The following is a 9,888-nucleotide window of genomic DNA, read 5'->3' as shown; positions in this document are numbered from 1 at the left end:
CAGAAAACTGGTCTGAGAGACATGAGAAGGGCTAAGTTAATAGGTATAAAAAATAGCTTTTACAATGGCATTTTTTCTTTTTGTTATGGAAAATGGTTTTTCTAACACATTGAGAACATTGTTAGTGGTTTCATAAGATTTGTACATTGAAGGTGAACAACCCCTTTAAAGGGAAACCACTTGCTGACACTTAAGGTGTTCAATGGCATGCTTAGTCATTGCTTCCTATATCAAACTGATTTACTTCGAAGCCTTTAATTACGTCTGAGAGATGGGTGCAACTGTCATTTCTGCATCTCTCCCTGACAGTACAGATGCCATGTTTACGTTGCTCATTGGAATAACCCTATCACATTTACACCGAGTAATGGTACCTTTTATCAGTAGCATGTTACCTTGACAGATTTTTGGAGGAAAGCCACACTGACATTTGGAAGAATAGATACATAGTGTCCAAGCTACATCCTAATTCCCATGCAAAATCCAAAGCACTGCGGCACACTGACAAGATGAATGTGTTTATATTTGTGGCATTTATTGGTTTATCAAGCTGATAAAGGGCCCTGTGAGGCCCGAAACATTGCCCTTTGTCTACTTGAATTGGAGCCAATAAATGCCACGAATATAAACACATTCATCTTGTCAGTGTGCTGCAGTGCTTTGGATTTTGCATGTGTATTCCCTAACCCATGGTAGGTGGGGTATTTTACTGCTGAGCACCTGATTTTGAAAGAAAGCATACAGAGGTAGAGCACTTCAACATTGTGTGGAATAAGACATCATAATTCCCAGACCTCTGGGTGGCGAGGCCTACTTTATTTGTGTAAATGCTGATACTTCTGGTATTAATGGCATTAATGTGGCTCACTACATAGTCCGTTGCATGTGTTGCTACAAACCACCCATCATCAGAACAGGCTCAATGGGCACATACACCTGTCAGGTGATAAAGAAATACACATCTCTGATTCAGTCAGAGTATATTTTCATAGGTCTCCTATCCTTGGATTTGCTTAAAAATATGACTGCCACCTGAATATTTTAGGTATTTTGACTGCATTTTTAGAGGGGGGTTAAAGGGGCCAAGTCATCATTACTCTATGCTCTATAGTTAATGTACATTTCCTCATTACCAATTTCAACCAGCAGATGGGATTGTGTAACTAGTTTGCTTTACTCCAAATTGTCTCACAGAAGCATTCAGGAGCCTTTCAAAAGAACAATGGGAAGGTAACAAGGTAACAGCTTCTCTATAGTTATGAGACTAGCACTCTAGTAAAAATCACGTCCCACTGCAACTCCTCCAGTTACATTAAGTAGAAGAAAAATAACATCTGAAAGCAGTTTCATTGTGAAGTGCTAGCTCTTTCTGAAAGCACAGTGACCTGAGATGACTGCCTGCATCCCAATTTTACAGCTAAAAATATACATTTGTTGGCTCAGTAATAAAACTTTATACGGTAGATTGATAGCTCCTGCTATATCAATCCTCAGGGAATCGACTTGTAACGTGGTGTCCCATTCCCCCTTGGGCTACTAACTGATCACAAGCAACACCTGCCTTTTTCCATAACTGGTACCACTTTAGTGCTGATTAAACCAGAGAGTCACACTGATTAACTTAGGAACAGGTTTATTATCCGCACTGTACAACATTAACAGTGATCACACGGCTCTTTCCATTAAAGGAGAAATAAAGCTTAATTAAAGAAGCAGCTAGAACTGTTGTAAATTCTGTTTTGTTCTTCCATACCAGCCCAAGGCAACCATAGCCCTTTAGCAGTAAAGATCTGTGTCTCCAAAGATGCCCCAGTAGCTCCCAATCTTCTTTTCTGCTGATTCACTGCACATGCTCTGTGCTGCTTTCACTTACTGAGCTTAGAGGCTCACAATATACAGTACACATAGAAAATAAATGGCGCAATATAAGGCTGTTACAGATAACTAGAGAGGTACATTTCCTGAAGAAAATGTGAGTGGTGCTTGCCGTGGCAAAACTCAGGCCCAAATCTGATTGGCTGTTGTTGCCCCGCCCCTTTTTTTCCTAATTGTGAACCACAGTCACTCAGTGACTAACATACCAAAGTTTGGGAATGCTGTCATTTAATGTGTAAAAATGGCAGCATTTCTATTTTTTTCTATTGAAAATCAATGAATGAAATTTGATTGGTTGTTGGTGGCTCCGCCCACTTTTTCTAAACTTGAAGTGGAAACCCCCAGCGACCACATTTGTGATATTCAAGGTCCCTGACATCAATACTGAGAGAATGGCAGCCTTCTTAATTTTTCCCATTAAAACCAATCAAAGAAATCTGATTGGTTGGTTTTGGCTCCACCCACTTTTCTTAATTTTAATCCCAGTCCCCCAGTGACCAACTGTGCCAAGTTTGAGGACCCTGCCATTAACCATCTAAGAGCGGCAGCAGTTTAAAATTTTCCTATTTAATTGAATGGCTGAAATTTGATTGGCTGTTGTAGACTCCGCCCACTTTTTGTAAATTTTGGCTGCAGTCACCCAGTGACCCACGGTGCCAAGTTTGGGGGCTCTGGCTTTATTACTGTGAGAATTACAGCTGTTTACATTTTCTCATTGAAGTCAATAGGGAAAAGCCGTTGTTTGCGGCTCCGCTCACTTTTTTGGGTCCCCAAAATAGGACAGAAAAGTCACAACACCCCATTCCCGAATAAGCTGAACGGTTTGACACCTCATTCATGGGTCTGCGACAAACTAATTATTCGATAAATTCCCCATTATAAGTCAATGGGGCAAATTTGGGGACCTCTCCTGCCCCGGGGGTAAAACTTATACCCTCGTGTGGGGTATCATCTGACACAGGTCGCAAACCTCTTCAAATGTGGTAAATTTAACGTTTCTACAAGATTCCCTCTCTGCGCTAGAATCCGTCAAAAGTTGGCCTCAATGTTAATCTATGGGACTTTTCGGGGGGGTTAATTGCCCCCGCAAGGGGCAATTAACCACCCACCCCTTAGAAAAGTCATACCACCCCATTCCCGATTAAGCCGCACGATTTGACACCTCATTCATGGGTCTAGGACAAACGGTGCGGGACTAGTTACGCGCCAAACTTTCATACGGAAGAAGAATAAAAATAAGTTTGCAAGATAACAGTAGTGATGCTTTGCTTCGCAAGCACCACTAATTACTACATGGTAGCACAGAAACCAGTGCAACTAGCATGAGAATTGAATAATCAGTCTTGTGGCATCGGCTTATATTACAGACCAACCTCATTTCCTGCTTGATAATTTGCGACGACCCCTAAACTTAGCTTCTCATCAGCTGCTCAGAGCCCACTGAGCATATGCGTGTCAGACACTTTCCAAGATGGTGACCCCCTGTGACAAGTTTGAAGTCCTGGATTATTGCTGCTATTGACAAGCTGGAATTTAAGGCTGGTGCAGTAAGTTCAGTATATTAAATGTGGCATTTTTAGCCATATTCATTTTTAGGGTTTAGTTCTCCTTTCACGCACATTTCTCAGGGTTTCCCAGACCACTGTGCACTGTCCCTAATCAGACGAAGTATCGCTGAGACATTGGTCCCTATCTTCCTCCTTGTTGGAGTCTCTCTGTACCCTATCACTAACTCCAACAAATCTACCCTACAAAAGGTGGTGGTTTACTATACTCTCTGTATTTCATGTATGCATAAATGCACGATTTGAACAAGCCTTATTCATTTTGTTTGTTCTCTTGCAGCTATAGTATCAGTATTATCTCACTGGACACATCAATATGAGCAGATCTCCAATGTCAAATTTTTATTTTTTTTTGTAAAATGATCTGAGCAAGGTCAAGTGCTTTTCTGGCATATCAATCTATATTGTGGTTTCATTATAAAAATGAAGTCATTTGCGCTATTTATGACCGCAGCATGATTAAAGGCATTAGGGATCATTTGCACCCGCCTGACTCTTAGCTGCTGTTGTTTCGAAGAATGTGTTTTGTCTGACGGAAGCAGATGGCGGCTCATGTTCATTCTGGATGCCACAGCATGTGTGCAAGGTACTGAGCAGCATCATTAAAGGGGAACTATCGCGAAAATGAAAATTTAATTTAAGCTTCCTCATACTGAAGTAAGAAACTTTCCAAATACAATCAATTAAAAGTTCTGTACCATTTCTGAAATAATCAAGTGTATCTTCACTATTCCTCTCTCAGCATCTGTTTCTCCTTATTCTCATACAACAGATGGGTGTCAGATGAATGATTCCTTTCCTAGCAGATGTATTAGAGCTCACTCAAATAACTGATTCCAGTACAAACAAAATAACTGCCTTTTGCACAAATTCTGCATGTAGAGAAACATGATGTATGTATTTAGAAAGTTTCTTATTTCAGTATGCTGAAGCTTATATTATATTTTCATTTTCGTGATAGTTCCCCTTTAATTTTTTTGAGAGGGTCTATTTGAAAATGTATATATATATGCATGGAGAAATGTGTTCTGTCTTTTGAGATTGCCTATGACTAAGTGTTGGGTAAGCATGAAATGCATTAGGCTCCATGAGGGGAATTGATATGTATTTTAATATGACAAAATAAACAACTTTTTTAACAGCATGAATATAGAGTTAATTTTTCCTGATTTGTAATGTGTTACCTCAGTTTGGTCACTAGAGGTCTCTGTTATGCTGGACTACATATTTTATATTAATATAGATTCTGTAGCCTACTTCCTTTGAGTTGGGTGCATGACCCAGGTTTCACTGTGTGCTACAGATACCTAATTTACTTGAAGTCGTATGTTATTTGTAAACATAGAGCTGATGTGGAAAGGGGGGAAAAGTGTTTGAAAAAACTATCCACAGTTTCATACATCCATGAAGCATTATTTGATTTATTGTTACTACTCTGACTGAAGGATTAATACGATATAACAAGAAAACAGATTTTTTTGCTGCCCCAAAAATATTCCTCTATATGACGATAGTTAAAGGAGACCCAAGACTGGGTCACTGCGTTATACTCTTTTAAAAATAAAAGGAATGTGCTGAAGAAGTTGTGTTTTGGGCTGATTTATTGAAAATGTCTGCAAAAACCCTACTGGTCCCCCCCATCTGTTTCACTTCCTTTCCCAGGCTGTGCAGGGGATTAGGCGGCACTCAGCACTCTGTACTGTAGGATAGGAACCAATCAGCAGCTAGAATGACCTGGTAGAGAACTGAAGCCTGTCTTTGCTTGTGTCACTGCAGGGCTGTGATTGGCTACTGTGCTTTTGGCAAGGATCGTTGGGACATTTCCTAGTATAAAACAGTAGCGTGCAAAAGAGTATCCTTAACAAGGATCATGGGCCACTCCTTATTAAAAAATCAGACAGGTACCATATAAGATCTATAGGTATCTCCAATAAACTGGCATTTTAAAAAGTTAATGTTAATTTTTAGCTCAAAAATCAGTCCTGCCATGTTAATGGACTTGTTTTACATACTACTGTTTTGAATATTTTTAATGGCTATGGGATACAGATGGCTTAGTTCTTGAATTGTGTTATTTCTCTATAGAACTCTGTTTAACTTTAAAGTTTTGTGTGTGATTTTGGAATCTAACCATCAGGGGACAGAATTACTTGGAATAAAAAGGAGGATTGGAGAATTCAGTTTGATGAACTGCCAGCTTGAGATCTGATATTTTGCTCTGAACTATGTGCCAATTAATGTAATAAAGGCAGTTTCACCAAGACCAAAGTATGCTGCTATATCCACTCCCCAGATGGTATCATATTTGTGGGGACAGCCCCTAGCAGTGTATGTGAGTTGGATCACACGGTTCACAGAATCAAGTTTAGGTAACTAGTTAGTGTTGGGGAGGATTGAGCCATCTGGTATGGAGGATACATTTCCTAGTATAAAACAGTAGCGTGCAAAAGAGTATCCTTAACAAGGATTTTGGGGTAATGTCATTGACAATTTCAAGGAAGCATCAGGATTTTGAGCGGGGATCTTTCATCCCATATGTAGTCTAGGATCTGTGACCAGAAGATCTGGATATTTGGGCATAGCCACAGGAGGTGATAATAGTTTGCCTTCAGGGTGTTGGATTTGGGGTAATCCTCATCTAGCTCTGGCAGGTCTCTTTGCCAGGTTGATCAAGCTTTATTGAAAGGGGGTTTCTTTGTTGACAAAAGTAAAGCATATAGTTTGGTACCTAGTTTTAGGAAGAATCACATTGAAGGGCTTGCTCTATATTGCCTATTGCCAGGGTCACTATGGCCCCTTGAAACTGGTGAATGGACCAGCGCTAGAAGCTCAGGGTAGACAAAAGTAGAAAAATAATAGTATATAGTATAGTATTTCTTAATTAGACAATTGCACCCTTTTGTGCAGTTAACTTATATTTCTTAAGCAGCATGCCTATTATCCATCACCTGCAGGACTAGCTTGCAAGCAAATTCACACAATCTAAGCGACTGGTCCGGGGCATTTGCACCTGGACCCACCCAGTTAAAGGGTGAGCGATTTTAAGGAGGATTTTTGTGTGTTACTGCATTGTATTAAAATTATTGGCTGCAGGGTTAGAGCATATCCAAAAAGTATTGTTCATTGTATTCATCAGAGCATGCTGAGTGGAGGCCCATACCCATCTTCCATTCCTCCCCCAGATTGGCAAGTTAGATAGTGTCAGCAGGCTAAGGGTGCTTAGGAGCTGTGTCGAACTGGCCCACCGGATATCAGGAAAACTCCCAGTGCACCTCGGTGTCAGTGGGCCTCTGGCTTCTAACAATTTGGCCTATTTCATGGCTATTACTTCATTTCTTCATTGGAACAAAGAGGTTTAATAATGGAAGAAAAGAGTTTAGTATGTAGCGAAAAGAGACTAGGAGAATAAAGAGATTGAGTGAGGTTCCAATAGTTTAGAATGTGGGCCCTTGGCCTAAGGTTTTCTGGTGGGCCCCTGGCATCCCAGTCCGACACTGCTTAGTAACATTGTAGGTAGTTAAGGACAGGGTTGCCTTTCATCTGCCAGTGCTTTACTCTTGCACTCCTTTATCCAGGGCCCTAGTTAATGTTAATATTCATAAACCGATATTCATAATTTTGGAACTTCAGATCAAATAACAACTTGTCAGCAAAAGCAACCAGTTTAGATTAAACAGAAAAGTGAGTGACACTTATTAATGAGCTTCTGACAGATCTGATTCTTTTTAGGGAAGCAGAGAGCAAAGTGTGACAAGTTCTAATCTGATGAGCACTGAATAATGTTTACAAATAATGCTGTTATTGGAAAGGTACAGCATGGAGTGATAGAGTGAAGCTAGAGCATCCTATTAATATGTATCTTCAACCATAACTAGTCACAATATGGATATATTGTCTTTCTGTTTAGGTGTTTTATAGTGACTCAGCTAGGATCATCTTTCATTGAGGCAAGGCCTATGGCAACAGATATTTAACCTAGTTGGGCAACCGGTATTTCAAATGCAAAGCCAACGTCAACCCAGAGTTGATCTTATTTCTAAATAAAGAAAGAGAAGCAGCCTTTTTATTTAAAGTCTATAAACAATTGAAGGAGACAGCTATCCAAAAAAACTGTTTTTATTTGCATAATGAAAGCAAATTTGATCATAAGCAACTTTCCTATATACATGATTAAAACTAACAATGATTAGAAAGGTTTATCTTATTACAAGCATAGGCGACAAATTGTGGAACAGACTTCTTATTGGTCTCTTGATGTAAATATAATACTAAAATTTGGCCACTAGTCGGAGTCAGTATTTGTGGGCACATGATGCAGGGAGGTGAGTTGTTTGTTTGATAAGAATTCACAACTATGGCGTATGTTTATCAAAAAGTGAAGATAGAGAGTGGCGGAGTTCCACTCTAGAGTGTGGTGATCCTAACTTCACTTTTTGATAAATATACCCAATATCTCGTGTAGTTTGCACTCGTTATGCACCAAATCCACTATTTTGAGATTCAAAGAATCCTGAATTCTTCGTGAAAAATTTGGCCGAATCCCAAACCGAATCCGATAGCTAATTTGCATATGCAATCTATGCATGTGACAGAGTTTAATATTCTAACTTCCTTGCTTGTGTGAAAAAGTCACATTATATCACAGATAAGGATTTTGTTCAGCCAGGCACTTGGATTCTTCTGAATCTGAATCCTGCTGAATATTCTAGCCCCAAACAAAATCCTGGATTCAGTGCATCCCTAGTTTACACCCCAGGAAGGACCAGCAAGATCTGAAACATGAAGTAATAATTTATCAGTAGGGGCCAGTAACTCAATCTCGGGTAAAGAATTAGCCCCTTGTGGCATCAGCCGAAAATGGTATCAATCAGTCCATCATGTATTTAATAAATTGGCAGATTTTTGAAGTTTTTTTTTCATTATATTATATTTATTATATATTATATGTCATGGCAAATTTAAATTTTTGCCAAAAATACTTCAATTTGCAACTTTCACCTTTTAGTAAATATTTGTCTGTAAATGTTAACTCTCAGCAAGTGTCACAGCACTAATGGTGTGAAATTGTGCCACTTTGCTCATTCACTAAACACTTGCGTCCAGGCTATATGTGCAGTCTGCACCTTGTCCCACATTAAAACTCTGGTATAAGGCCTATTTAGCTGAGACTGAACATAGGATTTGTTTGATATCTCATCATCTGTTTATACGTTTTATCATGTATGTAGACACTGGTTCCAAAAATGCCTTGGTGTGCCTCAAAGCTCTGCCTTAGTCCAGATAAGGCGAGTCAATCATATGTAAAGGAAGTACTCACAGATCAACTGCAAATAGTTTTATTAGTACAACATGTTTCGGGCAAGGCCCTTTATCAAGTAATGTTTGCCTTTCCCGAAACATGTCGTACTAATAAAACTATTTGTAGTTGTTCTGCGAGTGCCTGGCTCTACTCCCTTTACATAGATCTGTTTATACATTCTCTGTTCTCTTGTTGGTGTTGACAAATACAAGAGTCCTCTGCACTCAACCCATTATCAATATATTTAAGACAGAGACATTTTGTGCATACTGCTACTGAAAAATGCCTTACCCTTTAAACAAAACAGGGATTGTTTGTCCATATATTGCAATATATTTAAGGACTGGCCAGATATGGGATGACTTTGACGTAGTTGGCCATCTTAAATATATTGCAATATATGGACAAACAATCCCTGTTTTGTTTAAAGGGTAAGGCATTTTTTAGTAGCAGTATGCACAAAATGTCTCTGTCTTAAATATATTGATAATGGGTTGAGTGCAGAGGACTCTTGTATTTGTCTATATGTATTTTGTGGTCACACCCTCATTGCACCCCCGCCTAATGATTTTAAAAATAAGTGGTGAGCACAACTTTCCCTTGTTTGCTCTTGTTGGTGTTAACATTACAGAGATCAGGTCTGTCCCATATTGATCTTATTCAGATTTTTATTTTTTACTTTCGAGTTACAACTTTCAGGGCTGGAAAAAGCTTTATAGTGTCGGAATAGATATATGGTGTTGTGGGCACGTTGAGCCCCTTTCATCTTGAATTTCTTTGCTTGGTGAGATAAATCACCTCTCCGGTCTTCTGCTGACTACCTGGGGATGTGTGGGACACAAACTGATGGAGATATACAACCAAAAACAAAATGTATTAAAGTCATACTGACACTAAAAAAATACTTTTTAAAATATGAATATACATTAAAAGTCACCTATAGGTCATGTTATTTGTTTTTGTAAGTAATTGTAAGTTGAAGTTTCCAAAGCAGACTCCTGCTGCACAAATATGGCAGCCCCATCATACAGGAACATGGGGCGTCAGACAGGTAATGTAAAAGCATTGTGCAAATACATTATGGCAAAGTTATAAGTAGCTTTCAAAGGCAATATTATGATAGATGTAAAAAAAGAGTTTAATTTCTGG

Source organism: Xenopus laevis, chromosome 9_10S, assembly GCF_017654675.1.
Source record: "Xenopus laevis strain J_2021 chromosome 9_10S, Xenopus_laevis_v10.1, whole genome shotgun sequence".
NCBI lineage: Eukaryota > Metazoa > Chordata > Amphibia > Anura > Pipidae > Xenopus > Xenopus laevis.
Note: the sequence above shows the minus strand (reverse complement) of the source record.